Source organism: Falco biarmicus, chromosome 4 (genome assembly GCF_023638135.1).
Source record: "Falco biarmicus isolate bFalBia1 chromosome 4, bFalBia1.pri, whole genome shotgun sequence".
NCBI lineage: Eukaryota > Metazoa > Chordata > Aves > Falconiformes > Falconidae > Falco > Falco biarmicus.
In genome coordinates, this window is record NC_079291.1 from 30,135,447 (window position 1) to 30,158,765 (window position 23,319).

At 38.1% G+C, this 23,319-nt stretch overlaps 1 long non-coding RNA gene across 7 annotated transcripts in view; it reads right to left on the minus strand.

Annotated features, from left to right (window-relative positions):
- LOC130147823 (uncharacterized) overlaps window positions 1-23,319 on the minus strand; it is a 140,949-nt gene that overhangs the window by 19,236 nt on the left and 98,394 nt on the right. For 5 of the 7 annotated variants that reach the window (XR_008821360.1, XR_008821358.1, XR_008821355.1 and 2 more), the window contains one exon: window positions 14,247-14,302. This is a non-coding gene — a long non-coding RNA (uncharacterized LOC130147823). Of the gene's footprint in view, window positions 1-10,494; window positions 10,540-13,268; window positions 13,340-14,246; window positions 14,303-23,319 lie in introns of all 7 variants that reach the window. The other 2 variants (XR_008821356.1, XR_008821359.1) reach the window with 2 other exon arrangements.

The window sequence follows — 23,319 nt, forward strand, 5'->3', positions numbered from 1 at the left end:
GTAACATTGATTTAAAAAACTTATTTAAATATGATTAAAGGGCTATTTTCAGCTACTCTATTTTTCTCTTTTCTTGTGAAAGAAGTGTAACTTTTTCCTGTGTTGCAAAGCATTAACATGATACTGGGGGAAAAATTAATTTCAGTTGTATTTTATATGGTATATGGAGTAGAAAGAGCATGTGCATATGAGTACTCTGGAAGACGGTTGTGAAGAGGATCTGTGAAATTTCTGTTAAATTTGTGAGGCTAAAGAAACAGGAAAAAGAGAAGGCTGAGTAGGAAATGATGTATGTACATTGACTGAGTGAGTACTTAGTTTTCTAAAGTGAAGTCTGTTGCAAACATTGCAGCATTATCTCTCTCTTCTTGACAATTGCAGTGGAGTTGCTTGGGATACCTAACAAAGCAGATGAAATACTGGCCTTAGTGAGCTGGGGAATACTTATACACAGGGAAATTTGTAACTGTGCTAGGAGCTAGCACACTATTTATTTTCTTCTGAGAATTCAGTCAGGCTAGATCACATGAAGAATTTTAAGGGAGCCACTTAAATGCAAGGATGGGTTTCACAGAGATCTACTTTTGTGTTGTTTAAACTTAGAAAATGCACAGACACAGCAGAAGGGTTGATTTATACAGTACTGGCTGCTACTGACTGGGACTACCACAATCTCCTGTAAATCGCTCATCTTGTTACTGTCCTGTTCAAGGCTGCAGAGACGTATTTACCCTTAGAGACAGTTAAGCATCTGCCAGCTGGTTTTCTAATGAAGAATTTGTGGCAGGAAGATAATGGTCTTTAAACAAAAAATTTTGCTTTTCCCCTGTCTTTCTTTTCACTTTCATTATGCAAGGAACACATTTCTTCATTGTTACATGCCTTTTGCTTAAATAACTAAACTAAATAGCTTAATATCTATTAAACAGCTTAAATAGCTACAAGCAATAAAAGCGTGTAATGCCAGAAAACTCTGTCAGATTTTTGCAGACTATAACGACTTCAGAGAAGAAAACATCACCCTCCCCTCATTACCAGTCTGCATACCTGGTTCTTTCCCTATTGCATTTAAGCGTATCAGCAGAACCACAACACTCAGATTTCATTGGAACAAATTATAACCTTAAAGCAATTGATTGTGCTGTCTACCCTGTCATGTGATAGCCAGGCAATCCATTTATAGCTGTGCTGTTAAAATAAAGTATCAATAATTTAGAGGAAGCAATGAACACTGCAAAGACTCTGTGTACACAGAAGAAGAAATCTATCAGTAAGAAGTATTTTAGTGATGCTGGCATTCTCTAACGAGTTCCTCGTTTTCCCTTTGGCAGAGTAGCAGTCCCTTTCAGCACACTGCAGTCTGGATTTCTAGCAGGATGAGTGCACTCCAGCAGTACCTCTTAACCACGGTGAAAGCTGGAGGCTCATCTTTCTCTATAAAATGTGTTACACAGAAAACAGTGGTGCAAACTCCTACATGGTGCTTGCACTTTTTGTGGGTGAACGGGTAGTGCATTCTCCCCTTTTCATCCACATTTGCCTGCTGACATGACAACTAAAAAAAAAAATAAATTGAAGAGTAGTTTTATCTGTGGATCTGTCAGTGGTGTACTGCACCGTTTATGCACTGAAAACAGGACTGAAATGTAACCTTTTCCTTATGTGATAGAAATTGTTAGACAAAATTTTTCTGGCAACTCAAAATTAGTACTGAAATAGAGAAGAAAAGCATTTTGGAGGTATTTTTGATTCATCCAAAAGTCTGGCAAAGCCCTTGACTGAGAACGTAATAGAGTCTGTTTGGGCAGCTGATGATATCACAGTGTGACAGACACACAAAATGCCATGAGTTCTGTCTTTTTAAAATTCTTCCTCACATGACTGCTAACAATGCTAGACAGCAGTGTATTTATGATTTCATTACCTATGTTTGTGCTAAATACAAACATTTTTAAGTTGCTGAAGATATGTAAATATACAGTGACCCAATTAAGGCAGCCTGAATTTCAAAATCCTCACGAGCTGCTTGTCCATCTCAAAATATTAGGGTTTGGGGGGGACATGGTTTGGTGTTAGACTTTGCAATGTTAGGTTTACAGTTGGAGTTGATGATCTTAAAGGTCTTTTCCAACCTAAACGATTCTATGCTTCTATGAATATTCCTCACACCAAAATTTTGTGGCATTCTAGTTCCCCTCTGCTTTACAAAGCACAATGACAGCGTTGTCTTGGCCGCAGAGGGATCCCAGGAAGCACATCTGTATCCACCACCCTGTAACGTGAACAGTAATACCATTTCTCCATAAAGATAGTGTTGAACTGTGGTACTAATTCTACCTGTTGCAAAGGAAACGATGTATTGTTATGTATGTACAGAACAAGGAAGAGCTGCTTCTGTCCCTCCCCAAGTGGTGTGGGTGCACTTCCAGACAATTCGCAAGTGGTGCAGGCCTGGGCTGCTTTGAGATTGGAAACAGGAGATGGGGCTCCAAACTGGTGAGAAAGAGGTTGAATTTCTTATCTAAGAGAATTGCACAAGCCATAAAGTATTGAGGAGGGTAAGGCGGCTGCTAGATAGGCACGGAACATGTAACAGAAAGGTTGGGGGTCTTCTACTCCTTCTGGGAGTTGTCCTTCAGCTGAGAAAGGGGGTAGAGAACTTTAGGGATGCAAAAGCATGGATTTCTGGTCTAGACATATGAACTCTATTTGGAAGCTTGGGAGATGCCAGCATCAATATGTAGCTCCTGTCAATGACTACTCATGTTGGAACGTGTTAGATAGTTCCCATCACAGCCCAATAAACTGTAGCCAAATAAGAAAAACTCTGCTCTTAGGACTTAAAGCTGGATTTCCAGTTGAACAAGTGTTCATTGGTATTGTAAGGAGCCTTTTCTCTATGTAATAGAAATTATTATATTTTATGGAACAATAATTTTGATTGTATCATCTTGAGCGACAGAAATGGTCTGTCCTGCAACAAAAGTAATTTATACATCTACAACCTCGAAATTATGCAAACCATACATGTGTAAATATCACACGAAAACTTTCATTCTAAATGGAAAAAAATGTTTGATCATACAGTTAGTGGATAATGTGTCAACTTGACTGTAACTGAGTGAACAGTGTTGTCACATGTCTCGTGATGAGTCTATTCTTACTGGAGGAGGTTATAAAGAATGCATATTTCATCCACACACCACAAACTATCTACATTTCAGCAGATGTTTTCTCACAGCAGAAATTTTGGAAACAAAAGCCAGTCTTTTTAACCACAAGATATGAATCACACTGCAGTAGCATGGAAACCAAGGTTCTAATATGATGTGCATTCAGAAAAAACAAATAAAGAACAAAGATAGCAGTCTATCATGATAACTATACTTCTCAAGAATTTCTACAGGAAATCTTGTTTGCTCTATGAACAAATTAAACTTTACAGTTTACTTATGAATGAGACTGATTAAATTCTTCTGTCTCTGACTAAAAGGATTTTCAACCACTAATTATGCTTTTTTGCAAGTAATTCTAGCTCTAGTCTCATATTTTAAGTTATGTCTCACTGAGTTTTACAGACGTGAGATGCTATTTGCACTTACATTTTAAAATTGAATACTTTGGAATTTATAAGATGTAAAAATAAAGTTAATCTCCATTTCTTGAATCCTTCCATCACTTTTTGCCATACCGTGTGGTTTGAATTAATTAATTAATAATTAATCCCATAGAGTGTGGTTTGGCAGAAAAAAGAATATGTTTACCCTCCCTTTCCCAGCTCTTGTTAAGCAAATCTGAATTATCCTGCATTTAACGACTAAGAATGACATAATAAACATGTATGTTTTTAGCAAAATCCTAATTAAAATTAGAAAGATGAAGTTAATTCTTGTATCCTTTATTGTTCTTACATACTGCAGGGCAGAAACCAAGCAAATAAATAAAACTGAATACAACAGACCTCTGCCTTCAGCTAAAGTTGGGATTATTAATGTATGCAGACAGGTCAAATACTGTTGTGGTTTCACATCAGTTTCTTCTGGTTTACTTCCATATTTTTGAGAGCTTCCCTTAGGTAAGGAACACATCTGTTTATGTCTGAAAACAATAGATATGCTCAAGCTGGAATGTGGAAGAGGTTTCTCTTCACAAAACAAGCACAGCACTCTCCTGGCAGGCTTGCCAGAGGGCACAACATAACTAAGAATATGAACTGCTCCACTTACCGTCTCTACAAACACAAGGTTTTTCTCCAGACAGGCTCTTGATGATACCAGGAGAATGTATCTGAAGCTAACACTGGAATATTCCCTTGTACTTCCTGACACTGAGATAACCTATCCATCAAACTCACAAAAGCAGGTTACTTCCAGTGTAGTATTATTCAGATTATTACACTGGGGAAGGAAAAAAAAAAAAAAGGAAAAAAAAAGCTCAATGTGCATATCAGCAATAAAATTGTGCATAAACAGAGCAAAATGCCGGCCACCCTACAGCCAGAGAGTTTTTGTCTTCATTTTTACTGAAATTAATATTTAACCTTAAATGTCTACAATATTCATGCAATTAAAGATGTAGTCTATTGAAATGAAATCAGATCTGCATTCACATGTTAAAAAACCCCATTTGGCTAAGCTTTAAAGAATCAGTCATGAAAAGGTTACATGTACACTACTAGTACGAGATCAATGTTAGAGATAGTGCCTTGGCAATGATATTTCCTTCAAGCTATGGTGAGAAGAGAAAAACACATTTTTAGTGCAGTCATTAAGTTAACTTCTTTCATAATTAATAAAGAATCATGCGTCACTTTCTGGGAACAGTATTAAAGAAACTTCAGGATGTAGTATTTGAAGAAAGAGAATTTGGGAAGTCCTGTGATATTGTGGTACTGCATTTCTTGATAATTCAGGCAAGTGATTTTAAGCAACTTTGGAGGAGGTGTTGGTGAATTCTTTTAGCAAAAATGAATCACAGAAGTACGGGATGCTGGAACCTGACAGTCAAAATGAAACATCACCAAATAATACAAGTAACTAGCAATATAGTTCTGAGATATAAGCCAACCACAGGGTCCTGGCAAGTGTTTTATCAAGAAAACTTGGAGTAGTTACAGCAATATAAAGCACAGAGTGGTTAGGTTGTCTGCTGTTTTAACCACTGAAGCCTTAATGGTTTAGCAGGCAATACTGGTTAGGAAATTACTAGTTCTATATTCATACATGTTTATACATATATTTACATATATTTATAGCATTTGTTTAAGATTTCAGATAACACAGTTAAGAAATCAACAGTGATGGAAATCATTCTATCTAATTAGTTTGCTTATTTCAGATGCAGCTTCAGCAAAAGGTCGGGGTTGTAGCCTCTGCTTTCAGGACTGGTTTTTATTTTGTGTAGCAATGATCTAATATAAATGCATACATAATCCTTGCCATGGCATTTCAGTGGTGTCCCTTACCAGGCACTCCAGCTGGTGGACTAGGCTCTCTTTTACCTGCTTTCCTTTTTACCCCATGACACCTCCATTCTCGGCAGCACAGATGAATCAGCTTCAGCCACCATAGCAGCATCTCAGTCAGGCTGCTACTCAGCCTTGTGGTTAGGACAGATACTGGACCTCAGGTTCAATTCTCTCCAGTTTAAAGCACCCAGTACTACCCACTTCCTACAGCAATATCAGCCTCCATCAGACTTAACTGTGCACTTGAGCATATCAAACTTCTAAGATTTTCCTGCAAGATTTTGATGAAGCAGCTTTCTACCCACAGGACACCAAAAAACAGGTCAGTCTCTCCCTCTGTCCCGAACAGCCTCTGTGAGCAAATGTTCTGAAATGCTGAAAATATTGGGGAGGGGGGAGAAACTGAAAATTCTGAAATGTTCTGAAACTTTTACTCAGAAGGCCTCACAGTCCCTGAAACTGGTGAAGTAAAGGTCCCAGATCTTTTTGGTATCATGCAGGCAGATTCTGCTCTATTTTATTATGAAATTCCTTATATAATCATGTCTGATAGGAAGGCTGGTTCTGCTTGCATCAAGGAAGAGGAACTAGATCCTGTGCCATATTTTCACGCTTCTCTAATTTACTTGAGCATTACTTCCTGACATGGCTTCAAAAAGAAGGAAAAACAGATTACTACGTTCCCCTCCTTCTTCTCCAGCCAAATTAAAATTCTTCCCTAAGACTTGTTTATCCATCACAAGGTTAATAGTAACAATAGTACATTTAATAAATGGTACATTTTATTCAACAACAAGTAAAGATTTTTACAAAGCAGGAGAGAAAGTTTAAAGGTAAATGTAAAAGGAGGCATAACTTATCTTCTCATCTTCCTTTTCCATTCTGCTCTTTTAAAAGTCTTTCTTCCTGAAATTGTTACCTTTGTCTCACATTCCAATTCTATTACATAAACACTCTTACTAAGCCTTTTTTTCCCTCTAGTAATCTACCCCCCCAACCCACCCCCCTCCCAGGAGAAAGATGAAAGGCAGGTAATTTGTCTGCAGAGACTCCAGAATTATGAGAAGCAAGAGATTCTTTGCACACATGACTAAGAAAACGTCACAGAAATGGGTTTCTCAGTGACACAAATACTGTTTGGAACCAGTAATCGATCAGATTATATATTTAAGCTACTGCAATGAGAAAGTAAGAATCTGTATTTTAAATTAAAGGGTAATGTTTCCACTGAAGGTAAAAAAAAAGCAAAATGTTTTATTTTGCTTGGGAATAAGAACCCCAAAATAACGATCATGTCTTTTTAATCTTCCAGAATAGAAGTAATCAATCCTCATCAGTAAGAGGAAGCTTTATGAGTATATCTTGGTTTAATTAGCTATTCTGTAAATATATTCTTCCTAATTTAGGAAGAAAATTTGAAACATTTGATCTCAAAGAAATAAATATTTACTCTTTGAAAGCTGAACACATCCACACACTGCTTTATTGAGCCTGTGACAAAGTTTGAGGTGCAAGTTGTAGTAGACACATCTGTGCTTTTGTCTTTTGATGGAATTTCGACCCAAAGTGTGGAAATAACTGAAGTCAGATTACTCCTGCAGGTGAAGTAAATAGGTCCTGACATGAGCAACAGAAACAGACAAACTAAATTACTTTCAAGAATATATCCTTTTATCTAAAATAAGTAGTCCACCTGCTTTTTGTTTCTGTTGTTTTAAGACTGACTCTTCATTTGAAGAGAAGTTTTCTTCCCTGAAGGGGAAATATAAGGAATGGGAACTGATAACAAAAGATAACAAGCTTTACAAATGTATCCAAGGGACACAAGTGCACAGTGCCTCAGGGGGTAAATGAAAAAAAAAATATTTCCAGATATTTCTATGTTGTTGTCAATGACAGTCTCTCAGTAAGAGGTGGTATTAACTTAATCTTCACCTGCAACAACCCCCCCAAAATCCTCTGTCTTAAGAAAAATCTTTCCAGTTCCTCTGTTTTCTTTCAAATGTCAGAAGGGAACCTAAGTGAATTTAACAGGTAGGTAAAGAGAACATTAGCAGAAACTAAAATTTACTGTTTCATTATGCAAACTAGTGTAAGTCTTACAGCGCGGCTCCTGGTAAAGCCCAGGACGGTCCCGCCGGCAGCTCAGTGCAGGGGCTGGCTGGGACCTGCTGCTGCCCACCTATTTTTGCTTTTGTGCTCTTTCACTCCAGAGACAACCAGCAATGCAGGTAATTCTGTTCACATTGAAATAACTCAGATTAAAGAATAGCCTAAATAACTGTGCTTATTCTATTTCACAGGACTGAAGGAAATGCCATTCCTTCTCCTCCCCCCTGCCGCCCGCTGTTATTTCTTTTAATTTTAACTGGGCAACATAACATCTACACATCTACACAGTATAATCAACAGGTTACTTCTCAGAGATCACCTCCACCCCTTCCCACAGCTCCTCTTCCAGCCACACCTCCTACCCCAGTCTCTCTTCCCACACTCTAACCTCCCAACCACTGCCAGCATGCCCTACGGTTTTTCAGTCTCAGTGGAGTATTGCAGTAAGTGTCGTTCAAAGGCTACATTCACCATACAAAACTAACCCTTATTAGCTATTTCCCTGATAAATCCTTTGGCAGATATGTGAAATACAGTTGTCTCGGACATCTGGAATGAATACTACATTCACAACTTTTAAAAAATAAGCATACTTCAAAAAGTGTTGGCTAAACATATTTGCCTTCTTTCTCCAGGGAATAATGTTAAAAAAATGAAGATAAGGCAGATGACCCCTGCTTTTTTTTATTACATGAGTGATCTAAAACAGTCTTTGTGCACACACACACACTCCCCCAAATCAGACTCTACTATCATCAAGCATTTAAAAGATGAAAGTAAACACAAGTGTAATATAACATTGACAGAATTACACCAGGTTGCTTCCCTTTACGCATGTCATAGGCTAAAGGCTCTCCTGCAAAGACCTGCTTTGCCTCTGCTGCTGTGTAGTCCTTAGACATGCTGGTATAATTAATTACACTGTGTGCCTGACTCTGTCATTAACTGGACAAAGTAAAACAGCTGCAAAATGAGGCTTTAGGTATCAGCCCGTGAACCATCTAAATCCATGGTTTCAGATGAAGAATCTTAGTGTAAAAGTTTACATGGTGATCTGGGAGGAAAGTAGAAAGCAGAAAGAAGAAAAACTGTGCGTGAGTTTCTCTGTCATCAAAGTATAGGTCTTAATTTAAGAACATATATTATGATACTATTTGGTAGTGCCTGAGGGTCAATAAAGAACGAAGCCCTGCATCATCCTGTCTAGCATCTATACAAATAGAGACATAGGTTTCCTGTAAAGCTTATCAAGCAAATAGAAAGGGAAGACCCAAGGCAGAGGAAGTGGTAAAATAATTAGATTTGAGCTGTGTGAAGGCAGCACTTTCATGTTAGTTTCCTTATTGATTAGAAAGGAGTAAAGTAAATAGAAAAAAAGGAGTATGAAAGGGTGTTGAAGGAAAAAGGGTAAGAATTAAAATGTAAAATGAAGGATGGTAAGGAGCCAGTCATCACAGGGCAAAACGTAGCCAAACCCAGGAAGATTACCTGAATGCCAAAGCCCCTGATTTGGTTTTCATGGATACATCTGAAAGTAGGTGCTCTGCTACACACTCCTTTGTGATATTCCCTAAAATTTCAAGCATGGAGAGCAAGAGCACCTTGTACATCTCAATGGATCCAAAGCTGGAGCCTCTTCTACACTGGATTGCTTGCTGGTGATGCTCGGCATGGGGGCTGTGCTTGCCTCTGCGGGACCCTTCTGAGTATAGGTGGTTCCAGGTATCAAGAATATAAAAGCAAAGGGGGGATGGAAGTCAAACACACAGCAGACACACATCTGATATCTAAAAATAAATTTAGAAGGTCAATGTGTGACAGATCCTGGGTAAAAAAAATTACGCTGTTTCCTGCTGTACGTAAAAGCTGTTGGTTTTGTTTCTCATTCAGTTTTATGTTGTTGTTTCAATGCCGAAGGAATCTCTGAATGCAATACTTCAGCAAGTAACAGGTAATGCACAGCAAACAAGCTAACACCCTGCGTATAGTTGCCTGAAAATTCGTACAGTGAATGATCACATACATCATAACATGTTGCTGACTCATTGCTAGTACAAGAGAAAATAATTTCCCCTCAGGGACAATAATAGCTTATCTGTTATCTCTCATCTGCAAAAAGAATAATAACCTTGAAGTCATAGAAAATGATCTCCACCTGTGACACTGATGAAATACTGAAAAGAAGCTGGCCAGGTGAAATTGTAGAGGTTGCAACTGTAAAATAAAAACATCTGTCTGGAAAAGGCTGTATATTCACACATAAGAAGATAAACAAAAGGACAATGTTCAGTTATGATATCTGTAGTGGAATATAATGAGTCAAATAACCACAGTGTGTGTTGTAGCTGGAAAAAAAAAAAAGAAGAGACATCTGTCTGAGTCTGGCATCTATAAGAAAAAAAAGAAGTTCCTTTTCTGAGTAAGTTTCTCTTTTTAATAACTTCCTAAACTCCCAAGGTATACTTTTTATTTTGCTCTATAACTAAGGAAGTAGAAGCCAAAAAATGAAAAAAAATATTGCACAATATCACAAAGGAAAGACTATGTCTGTTTTAGAGATGGATCAGATTAGTCTGTAAAAGCAGAAACTTTGTACTTGTGAAATTTAAATGTCAGTATAAGCACTTACTATATTTGAGAGCATGTAAATGCTGAATGCATATGTTTGGGTTTCTTCAGCAGAACTTGCAGGATTTTTCTCACCATTCATCCAGAGTCAGTGAAACTTTACATTGGTACAGACTGGGGCACCCATGTGCTCCCTAACTTAGCTCAGATGGGCTACCAGCATGGTGAGATAGATGGTGCTAGTCACCCCCTCTAAGTGTGTGCAGCTTCAGCAAAAATCTTTGCAGTGAATCAGTCTCCTAATTCAGAGTCTCATTTTAGTGCTGCCTTGCCATAATTTTATTTACCTTGTCCCAGGAAAGGGGAGTCCACCAGCACAGGCGCTTCACTTCCTGAAAATACAATCAATAGACAGAGGGAGACATCTTTGGAGACCAGGAGAGGAAAACCCAGTCCATCTAGCATAGATGGTTTCCATCTTTTTGGATGCACAAGCAATTGATGCAATCTTCAGTTCATTTTGCATAGGTATCTAGCTCTTCCATTGAAGGTACAAGAAATAAAAAATTTTAAGCAAATCAATCTCTTTATGGGCCAGCCGGCTTAGTTTTCTTTTGACAAGCCTAAATCTGTCTTCTAACGTGACTCTGCCAATGTGAAAAGGTTCTTAGACCTTAAACAGTTTGGCAAAATTAGCTCCTGGGATACTGCTACTGATAGAAATAGAGACGGAGGCTACAGCGTAAAGAGGCATTGACTTTTTTATCAGGGTTCTGCTCTGTGAAGATTTAGTGGGTAACTGTAGCACATGGAAGAATTACCTGCATTTGGGAGAACTAAGCTCAGCAGTCCATGAAAAGCACCTGATGAAGCTGCATTGATGTAATCTCCAGAGCGGCTGAAGCCCATGATGTAGATAAAACTACGCTGAGTAGCTGGGTGTTGTATATCAGGAACCAGTGAAAACATAGTCAGCTGACCATAGCCAGCCTTCCTTGCTCAGTCTCTGAGTAGACACAACTGCACCTTTGTGCAGTAATTTCAAGCACAGAGATGTCTGAGCCTTTACCAAAAGAGAATTACGACTACAGTTTTCCTTGTGGTTATGGAGGCTTTATTCTGAAGTCTGATACTACAAAAATCAGAGTGGACAACAACCTTGTATCAAGCCAAGGTCAGAGTCAATCTTGGTCTAATTGGGCCACTAATTTATCATGTTCTCATGTTAAGATTCACTAATTGTTACTGACAGCAGCATAAACTGGCATGATGTGGATTATATTATGCTTTTAACTACACAACCTCAACATTCAAGTACACATTTACAGGAGGGAGAAATTTTTGGAAGCTTTTGGCTTCAATTTTGACCTCTATATCTGCAGTGAAATTTATTCACCACCATCAATGTAATAGGTATGGAAGAAGAAGTTACTTACTCCAGTAAATACATAAAAAACTTCTCATTTTCTTATAACCATTGATTTCCAAGTTGGCAGGATGTATGTAAGATTTCATAAGACAGAAAGGGAGTAATAGTTAAGAACATTGTGTCCTTGCTTTGAAAGCTTTTGCTGGAAGCAAACTTTTATAATTGAATTCAACTTAGAAAGAAAAGGGTATGGAATGACCCAAGAAGATCTTTCACAGTTGATTGTGCTTTCATAATTTAAAACATGCACCAGAAAAGTAAAAACCCAAGAAAAATAGTGGTGGTGTTTTCCCAAGATAACAGCCTACACACTAATTTAAATCTACTCTTTCTTATGCCCTGGGATAGCAGCCAGAACCAGTTTTGAATTTGTTAATTTTCTTTTAACCAGAATTAAACATTTCACAAAGAGGTTATTAGATCTTAGATGATAAAATAGGTCAATCAGTCTAACATGCAGCATGGTGTTTCTGAGGAAAATTCAGTAGAAATGCGCAGGTTAATACAGAGCATATAATGTGATTCTGTGAGACTTAATTTTCATCATAGTCATTATACTGCCACTATGTCATAGTCCTAAAGCATATTTCTGTCAGCATCATTTGCTTATTGTAACTCATCTGTTCTATAAGCTCAGGTACACAGCAACCATCACAGAGGGCTGGAGAGATTATATCACTATGCTATTGCTAATTCAATGCAATCACTTAATAACAGCATATGAAACTACAGCCTGTACAGTTGACAATAAATATCCAAATGTTGATGTAAATATTCTTATCTAGAAATGTTCAGATGGAAAACCTCTAGAATAAATTTTTTTACTTGCTGCACTAACAGTTTCCCAGGCTCTTTCTGTTCTTGCCTACTCAACGTGTGCAGTTTGTCACGCAATACTGAATGGACAAGACCCAGTGGAGGGTCAAGATCCTGACAGGGTGGATCTGACCACTGTCCAATTCCAACCGGTATGTCAAGGCACCAGAGCCTAGACCTTCATCTGGTCCAGGTCCTATTGAGGGAACTCCCATAGGAATTAAGAATCAATACAGAATATACTTTATGTGTAACTTTATAGTAAATTTTTAATTTTATGTAATTAAACCCATTCAAAAGTCACAGTCTGAACCCTGGTATTGCTTTTGTGACTTCTGTTTAAAACAATTTCAGCACTAATACAGATGATAATGAACCTATGTACGTACATGTATACACACACACATACACACATACACTCTAAGTGGATAATCTTTCCTTTAATAGCCTGCTATTTTTTACTTTCACTTGTGTCATCATGTCTTAAAATTGAGGGAGCTCCCAGATGCTCAGATTGGCATATGTTATCACTTTGTTTTGGTTTATTAAAATCCATATATTTATTCACAGTAAAGATAGCTGTACTTCATTTTCCAGCACAGTGTGTATGTAGTACAGCGCCTGCTTACAGAGCATAAGTTCTTATAAACTTTGTGAGAGAAATACAGACCTCCCTGAACTGTGCTGGACACAGTGGTTCTGTTGCTGGCCCCTGAGAGTTTGTACTTCTACCCCCAACCTCCCTGTTGCTCTACAAAGAACGTGGACACCTTTTGAGTCTAAATTACGTTAGCTGAAAGAAACTAAATACTGGTTATTAAAGCTTCCTGTTTTCATGTTGTTAGGAAGTCTAATATTAAACAAACTAATCCTTACCACCCACACCTGTGAATCCTGTGAAGTGTTCACCTTGGTCCATAATCTTAGAACTATTGTAAGTTTAGAATCTGGGAAGAAAAGCCAAAAATCAGAAGCAGAACTCTGTTAATGATTCACTGGTGATTCAGAGTGTATCATTTATCCTCTATTTGTTACCAAGGGAACTTAACACCCACTTCCTACCACATCATCGCTACAACCAAAACAGTGTCAAGCCACAATATTGCTTTGCTGCTGCTTACAACTGCTAAATACCAACTTCTTGTAAAAAGTAACTGTGTAAAACAGGTTTTTTAAATATCGTCATTAAGTTTTTGGCTTACCGCTATCAGTGGCCAGCTTGAAATCACAGTGGAAAAGAACAGTATGATCTGCAGCTTCTAATCTGTCTTCTGCAGAACTGTTGAACTGGTTCTGCTAAGGGATTTGAACTATTGGACTATAGTACACCCTCAAGCTTCAGTTGTGTAAGGGGCTTGATGGGTTTTTACTGAAATATTTTCTTGACTTCTGAAACCATTTCAACAAGAAATAAGCTAAAATTGGAGGTACTTGAAAGTGGTTTTCTGGTTTGTAAAAAATGTTCTGGGGTGGTTTGGGTTTTTTTTTTGGTTTTGTATTTTTCAATTTATTTTTAATGTGGTTTACATCCAAAATAGATTAAATCAATATTTTCCAACACTTTCAATTAACTGCAATCTTCCCTTACCTTATTCACTGCCAGTGAGACTGGTATTCTTGCCACCAGATGTGTCTGCTCTGAGGACAGGGAACTGAAGTGGCATCTAATACACTTTAACTGAAATGGTTTAGGCTCAAACAACTGATATCCAAAGAAGGCATCTTGCTGAAGATTTTAGGGCCTAGTATGATAAAAATATTTCAGACTGGTCCTATGCTTTCTGATTTTAAAATCAGTTTAGCTGAAATGATTTCAAAACACTTTAGAAAGTCCCACATACACTTTAGACTGACCTGTGGAATCACTCAGTGATCTCCCTTGCCTCCTTCAGACAGGTCTCTGTCTACCACTGTAGAAGAAAAAGAAACAAGAGAATTGAAGAGAAGCAATTTCATAATAAACAATAAAATATGTTTATTTTGCTTACGGTCGTATTTACCTTATCACAGTGTTGCAAGGTTTCTTGGGTGGTTTGCCTGTTAGAGATTCTGCTGTCACTGAGGGCTGGGGTTTACAAGTTGTTGGATAGATCTGCATTGGGAGCATTTCCTTGTCACACACAGAAAATTGGTTTTGAAATCTCGTTTTCTATCGGTAAATAGGTCTTGAAATCTCTTTTCAAATCGCCACTAAATGAATTCAAGAAAAGCATGGGAAGGGGAGAAAGTGCTGCATTCTACTAGGAAGGGCAGTTATTCAAAACCTGGAGTTCAGAAATTCTACACTGGAAGCCCATACTTTTTTCAATTCAGAGTGACCTCAGACAAAATCTTTGCTTCAAGCCAATCAAAAAAGTAATTTAAACCTGTGTCTTCTACCAACAGAATAAAACATACTCCCCAGACTAATCTATGCTCTGTGGCATACTTTCACTAGAAGTTCTTCTTCCACTCAACCATTTTTTTTAAATTTCTCTTTGCCAAAACAAAACTTTTTGGTCTTTACTATGTGACATTTTGGCAGAAAGAAGGCTTGGCAAACCCAATTTAGTGTTTAACACAGTGGCTTTGGTCCAGCAAAGCACTCTGCATTCTTACCCCTAAGACTTAGCCCACATTGTTCCAGCTACTTGAAATTATGTAGAGCGTTCTTTACCATCAGGGATGTAATACAATAGGAACTTAATAAGAATATATTCTCAAATGAATACCCTGCTATGGTTCAAAATACACATGAGTAACATGTTCTAGGAATTCATTAATGTTACAGTATTTTGATTTAATTTGCCAAAAACAATTAGAAAATAATTGAAAAAATATTTTTAAACCTCCTGTTTATCTGTTTGTCTCATTCCTCAAGAATTAAAAATTGAAAGTTCCCTAAATAACTATCAAAGCCTAGTACCTGACGAAAGAAGAATTCTGTAGTACAAGTATGGAGCTGGAGTATAATCCCATTTTATGTATGCTCTCTTTTTAATACCATATTTACAATATCTTTTTTCAATATGAGAAGTAAATATACCTAAACATTCAGGTGTTTAGAAAAGCTAATTGCATTTTAAGAAGAAGCTGTACAGATTTGTAATTGTTAAATATATGAAAATACAAATATGAGGGCCATATGAAGACCAAGGATATTTATTTCTGTCTTCCCAAAGTCATGTGAATAAATTTTGCTTGTAATCATGTCTATGTTGATATGTATGTATATACATAAATAGCTAAGAAGATATTTCAACAAAAGGTTTCAATGCCTGCTTGTGCATTCAGTGTTTTTCATCCGAAAAAATTTGAATTTCCTAACTTTTTTTGAGTTTAAATCCACTTGACATAAAAAACATAATAAAAAAGAATAATAAAAATGATAGAGATAGAGATAATAAGATAATAAGCAGGAATAGATAGACAACAAATAAGAAAAAAATATTTTAAGCTTAACATTTGTTATACTCAGCGCAGTGTGAGAAGGAGTTAGAAGATCAGGTTATATTATTCAGGGCACAATGTAGTCTCTTTCTGGGGCCAAAAAATATTTCTTACTGGCTTTTTAAGGGCCAGTGAGCAAAGCTGGAGTCCACTTTCAAGGTGCCGATGCAGAACATTTTGCTCCCCACAACTTGACTTTCCATGGTCTACGGCACACACTAGTGTACTCCTTTAACTTGCCAGGAAACTGAGGCAAAGAGAGGCTATTTGCCCAGCCCCAGAGTAGATTAAGGAACCTTTGGGAAGAATGGACAGCCAGTGGCTCTCAGCCAGCTTTTGGTAGCCACGTCTGGGACCCTGGGGCCTCTGCTGGGTGGGTGCTGACAACCAGAGGAGAGTGTGTGGCACACCAGCAGTGCCCTTATGTGAGAGACCTGGAGGCAAGGTTGGAATGAAGCCCTGTGTCTTTAGTGTTTTGGAGAGAAAAGCAGGGAGGACATAGACTTCAAACATCTGTTACATTGCCAAGCAAGCAAAAAGGAACTTAATTACAACTGCTAATGTGACCAGCAGGGTCAGTGGTCCAGCTGGAAGCCAAGCTCTGTTTGCTTCACGTTCAGGTTCCTTTGAATCTCCCCTGTGTCAAATGTTAAGGATATTTTAGATGGTAACCGTTTCTTAACATAATTTTAACTAGTTCACTTGAAAACAACAATAAAGCTTCTATTGACTTCAGTGAGATCAGGGCTTGACTGTAATCCAGGACCTGAGAACATTTCTTACATTAGATAAGGGCTCCATTTCATCTTGGGTTACTTGTAAACTTTTCTCCTTAATTTCTTCTGAAGGAAGGGACTTGCACCCTTAGAAAAAAGGATAATACTGGGTCTAGTACTTCTGAAAGAGTAGACCGCACTCTTCTGAGTCTTCTCAGCAATATTTTCATGCCCAGAAGGGAGGCTGACTAGCACAACCCTGTTGTGAAACTTGCTTCGGTTACTGCTAGAAAGAATGCCTTGGGTGTATTTCTGCTTTCCAAGCGTCAAGTATTGTAAGATCAACTTGAAAATACAAAAGAATGTATTTATTGTAGTGTGAGCTAATGAAAATTTCCTGAGTTAAGTACAATTAGCAGATAGAATGTTAATGACGTGACGTTCGTCTCAATGCTGTGAGCTGCTTATATGTTTAAGAGATTTTAAGCATATGATTGGCATTAAGGTGCCATTGTTATCTTGTAATACCCTCCTCTACACATACCTTTTTTTTCATGGTCAGGCTGGATAAAAAATATTAAAAGTGTGGTACATATTCTTTTCTTTTCTACAGAAATACCTGTTGGCTGCAGTCAGACATAACAGCCCTTCATCTGACTTTTTTCTTGAAAGAAGGGATCTATCCTTGGTCCCTCGGCATCTTCTAATATCCCTGTTTGCAGGAACAGTTACTTTTAGATTCTACTTATGCAGCCTTGTCAATTCAACAATCTGCACCACCACTGAAAAGAGGAGGATTGATGCCCTTCTGCGTGCTGACTCTAGTCTTCAGGTGGCTGCTCTGGGAACTAGATCAAGGATTCAGACTGCCTGGAAAGACAAAACAAATCCAGCAGCCTGCATAGCAGCTGGGTGAAAGTAGCTGTACAGCTCCAATCATAGCAGAGTTGGTGTTGACTGAAAGGTAGAGCAGCCTTGAAACTTTCCTAAAATAGTCTGAGGTCCAACCTGCTGCCCAGTCAGAAAACACCTCTGGCTTCAGCCTTGCACAGAGCAGCACTACATGGAAGTGGACAGCTGTTTGTCTGGACTGCTGGGTGGACAGGCGGCTATCCCAGCGTCGAAGCATGTAATATTGTTGTTGAAGGCATTCACGTTGCTCCCTGTTACAGATCGTGCATATCAGAAAAGTTTGCTAACTTTGAAATATTTCAGACAATTATGATTTACAGCCTTTTCGCTCCTTGCTCCATTTTCACCCAAAAAGGAAAAAAACAAAACAACAGTCAGGCATTTTCAAGGTTTCCCAGGTAAAAATTACATTGTATTGTGTGTTGTTATGTAATCATAGTTGAAATTAATGTTTTTTTTTCCTTGGGTTACTAAGTCCATGCTTTGAACTCCAAGTGTTGGTATGCATTAAAGTCAGAAAAATATCAAAAGTTCAGTGCTCGAAGGCATGTCTCCCTTTTTAGGCAGCGCTCAGGTCTTGAACTTTGGAAGAAAAAATCTCTATTTTTCTAATACTGCTGTGACTACATCTGCAGCTGTCAGGAGATCTATATCCAATAGCCCAAAAGGCATTTTGAGATGAGTTAGATTTAATTTTTAATGTGAAAGAAATAGCTTAGTTCATTTTATTAATTCCATTTAACTTCCATACGCATTCTCCTTTTCTCTTGTATTACCAAAAAGACTGTCATTCCTATGCCCAGCATAATTTCTGACACAGCATATGGACTCTTGTTATAGAACTGTGTGTGGAATAAATTTTCTTTGTACTTCTTTAGTGCCTTATGCCAGAGGTCACTAAAATGATTCAAAAACATCCACTAAGGCAACATATACTGGAACAAAGAGATGTTTATGGGTTGCTTTACTCAATGCTAGATGACAGAAGAATGTAAGCAAAATACTCAGTAGCTATAAGCCACTTAATGTTTCAACCCCAACATTATTTTTTTCCTGGATGTGGCTGAAATCACTGCTTTTGCAAAATGTACCATGTGTTACACACATAATAATATATACTTTTTTCTGTACACTACATCTACTCGTTCAAGAAGACAGCTAGAGGTAGCTACTGTGGTCTTTTCAAATAATATTTTCCAAGGAAAATGTTGGGGTTTTTTTCTTTTTCTTTTTAACATAGAAACCTATTTTAAGAAGAAATCTGCTGGGTTTTTCTTTAATTTTTTCTGCCTTTTTTATAAAAAGCTTTGTTATCAGAGAATCTTCAGTTATCACAAGTGATGAGTTTTATACTTTATCTGAAAAAAGGCTCCTTCAAGAATGTAAAGATTCTCATCACTATAATACTGAGCATGGGGGTTAAGTCATTCTTGGAGTAAAGTGCTGTTCACAGAGGGTCACCGTCAAACATTTTGCAGTCATTTATTTTTTCCGGATGTCACCCTTCTTTATATTAAATTAATGAAATGCTTATTTGGTGGTGATACATGAACACAACATAATGTAACTGGATATAGACCAGCTGCTTTGATTGCTAACAGAGTCATCATGTGGATGTGCCTGGCCACGTGCAGTCACTGATTGAATGGTTGGATAGATTTGATTGATTCTTTTTGCCTAAAATCTTTTAGTTGAAAAATGAGGGTTTAGCAGTAATAAACTTTTTCACCAGAAAGATTTTAATCTTTCCAGAAATATTTAGATTTTTTATTTCATATTTTATTTTGATATAATATTTTTAAGTCCAATATAAAGTTGCATTAAACTTTCAACAATAGGTGAAACTATGCCTTGAGTTGCAACTTACATTTCGATCATCTTCACAGAACCCAAACACTCTTCTAATAGAAATAAAACATACAAGTGAAATGTACAAATAATCTTCATTTCTTTAAAGCATCAAAGAAGTATTTTATTTGGGTTATGGAAACTAGAAGCAGAGATTTAGTCCACCTTAAGTTGCAACAAAAAAAAAAAAAGGTAATTTTATTGCCAGCTAACCCAAAAGAGTCACATCACTAGTTTTCTTAAATCAGGGGGCTGTATTGAATCACAAGGCCAGGAGAACAGGAAAGGTTGCTAAGGCCTGATGGTTCTGAAGGGCTGCAAGAAAAGGTACTGTCAAATGATAGCTTTAAGTCATCCCTTATACAAGAAAACTTAACTAATTAGACACTTCAGCTACTTATGTGGTCAAAATAGATTTTCAAAGTAATAGGTCAGAGATTTAAAGAAATCTCACTGAAGTGAGCAGGAATTTCCTTTTGACCATTGGTGTTGGAATCAGCTTGAGTAATGCTTTACTCAAGGAGTGACTTTACCCTCTCCTTCATGAAGCTGCACCCACCAGGCAGCTCAGCAGCCCCAGAAATCACAGCCTGTTGCAGTTTCCTGACATTTTGTGCAATATTTTCATGAACAATTGAAGGCGTGGAGCTGCAATTGCAGTGAAATCTTCTTTGATGTCCACTGGGATAGTTCCTTCCCAACTGACAGACCGTTTTCACTGTTGTATCCATATTATGAATGTATTATTCTTTGTTCTTTAAAACTGCCTTCCAAAAAAAAAGGTGTGTGAGCAAATTGTGCTACAATGACGGACCTACATCAGGAAATACAAATGAGATCTTTGAACTTCAAAGATCTAAAGTATTTTTAAATGCTGTGCTGAAGAAATTAGATTTATATGTATCTCATGTTCCCCAGGCTTTTAAATGAATTAGTAAATGAGAACAATCTTCCCATTTCATCCAAGTGAAACTATCTTGGGTAACATTTCCCTAGTGTATAGCTGCATTTAGGTTAGGTGGTGGCTGAATATTTTTTCATGGTAACTAAATCCCTTAGCCAGCAGACATTACTGTGGGATTTAAGAAAGATTAAACTTCTAGGATTCTGCCAAAAGCAATAATTAAAGTCACTGGGTTCTGCTTATATAAACAACTGTCATTTTATTTTAACTGGGACTTTTGCCTTTCACTAGTGTCAAACAGAATAAGCTTCCCAGAGATTCAGCTTTCAAGAGTTCCCTTTAGTAACTGTATCTTTTCTGAAATTTTAGTACGACACAGTATTTGCATACTCTGCCCCTTCTAAGACATACGTATAAACTCTTGAGAATTGATTATGTAATGATCCTGTAATGGCCATGGGGTAGAAGATGTTCAATGTAATAAAAAGATCAGAAACATGAGAAGGAAAAGGAATAGTTATAATGACAAAGAAAATAGTCAGCTGGGGAAGAGCAAGAAGAAGCAGTAAGCCTAGCTTGGGCTGCAGCTGCCTGGGTCCTGAGTGCTCAGGACACCCAGCTTCTTGCCCTGTAAGTAGGTATAAGTCATCTGGTCACAGTTGCTTATGAACTCCAGTGACCTGTGAGACACAGCACTCGTTCCTCTAGGATGAAGCCCAAGGTATGAGCAGGCTATCAGCAGAAGGCTGGGTCCATGTTGGAAGAAGCAAAGTCTATCCACAAGCAGCATAGTGGACTCCTGGGAAGTGCATGCTACCCCACCTTGTCTCCTCTTGATCTCCTTCCCATGCCACACATGCACAAGCACAGCCTGGATCTGCCCCAGGCCAGCCCTGAAAGTCCCTCAGCAGGACAGCAAGGTGGGCAGCTGGGGGAACGGTCCCCATCCACCCTTCAGAGTACAAGACAGGGCATAAGGCTCCCAAGACTCAAAAGTGTGTGCCCAGCCAACAGGAGACCCTGTTAGCTACTACGGTGAGGGCAGGCACAACAAAACCCTCTTTCTTTGGCTTCTGTGGAGACCCATATCATGGTTTCATTGATGGCGGGCCCCTCATGCTCATTTTCCCCAGTCTAGAGCTCCAAATCCTGTCTGAGACTTCCTGTAGGTTGCAGTGAGCTCTTATCCAAATGCTCCATGACGACAGCTCCCAGTTTTATGAAGTTATTGGGTACTAATAGGAGTTCTAGGATGTGGCCCATGACCTGTTACTTTTAGCATATGTTTCATTTATGTTTCTACTTTTCATTGCACTATTTTGGCAGGAAAAGAAGGAAAATTTTGTGTCGGGCTGCTGAAAATCCATTCTTAGCCGCTGGCAAACCAGCACTTATTTTTCATTCTCCTCTAAGTCCTGCTTGGAGGACAATGGTTTTAACTCTATTTTCCTATCCTTTAAGTAAATTAAAGCATTGTATTAAAAACAATGCCAGCAATGTTTTGCCTAATAGACAGATAGACATACAGAGCTTATTGGCATAATTAAAGGCAGACTGGTCTTTAAAAGCTAACAATTTCCACAGAGTCTAAGAGTCTGTCATTGAATTAAGAGGAAGCAGTCGATGTATTTCATGATTTCTTGTCGAGGACCTGCCCTGAAAACTCAGTGCCAAGTTCCTAGGTAAGGCCAAAGGAGTCTTAAAATTCCCTCCAACTGTCAGCATCCACATTATCCCAAGCCACTTTAAACCTGACAGCGTTTTTAAATTCTGGCTGCTGAAAATCACACTCTGAGGGACTAGAGAGAAAGGTGTACAGGAAAATCTACTAGCAGGTGCGTGTAAGAAATTTTAAATTAAAGAGACCACCAACTGCTTCTACACAGATTATGTTCTGGCTTCTTGCCAGTTAAATTAGTAACATTTTCGACACCCACATAACAGATACTTAGAGAGTATACATAACAGAACATAACAGAGTCTTAGAGAGATTTACAAATGGAAAACACGCAGTACAGAGAATTGCAGGTACTATCTTGTGTGTCTTTTTATAGAGTTAATGACTTTTTCTTTATAATCAATTATGTATAGAATAATTGCTGATTATTGACCCCAGATGCACAAATATAGCGGTCATGAATATTGTCTCTCCTCCTGTAACCTGCATCCAATCTGACACTAACATATCCCCGTCAGAGGCGGAGACTTGAAGGCTGGTCTCTCAACAGAGAGGATATGTGAGAACTGGGCTATACTTAAAGTTTTGTTGATTCTGGCATTCAGTGACCACATCTGTCTGTCACCAGTTCTCACAGCTATACAAGTATACAGCAGTGCGCAGAGCAGGTAAGTTTATTTGAGAAGTGTAGGCATTTCTGCGGGCTAGGATAGCAACTCTGCAGTGCTGATGGAGCATAACGTTAAGGGGGCTTTCACCTCCTTCCGGTACTTCTCTGTACCTAAAGCTTCTGACTCTGCTATTCCCTCTCTTTTCTATGCCTCAAAAGCTTTCAATCACTAAATTCAATGTTTAATCTTTATTTTTTTATGTACAGCATCTCAGGCAGTTTATGTACAGTTAAGTCCTGCTATGCCTTGCTCAAAATGATCTTCTAAAAATAAAGCAACTTGGAAAAAAGAGTCATCAAACCCAGGGTGCAGTTGGCCCTTACTAAACTACAGCTAACCAGGATCACTACACTGGGTGATACATGATAGCCAGAACCTTAAGCAGTTTTCTGAAGAAAAGTCAGGGTAGGGAATACACTCAGATGGTAAGTTGTTTCTACTATATTTGCTACTGGCATAGGGGAAAGAAGATTATAAACAGGGAATAATTTGCTGAGTTACAGCCACAGCTGTTACTGTAAAAAAGAATTTTATTGTTCCTGGACAATATTTAGTTTCTGTTATGGACAGAGGACAAACGGTGCATTTCCAGAGCTCATTGCCACCATCTTTTGAAAATATTGAGAAAAAAATTAATGTATAATAATATTGTATCATATCATATCAATCATATCATATCATAGTATTGTTTGCTTTGGAAGGGACCTTAAATATCTTCTAGTTCCAACCCCCCTGCCATGGGCAGGGTCACCTTCCACTAGACCAGGTT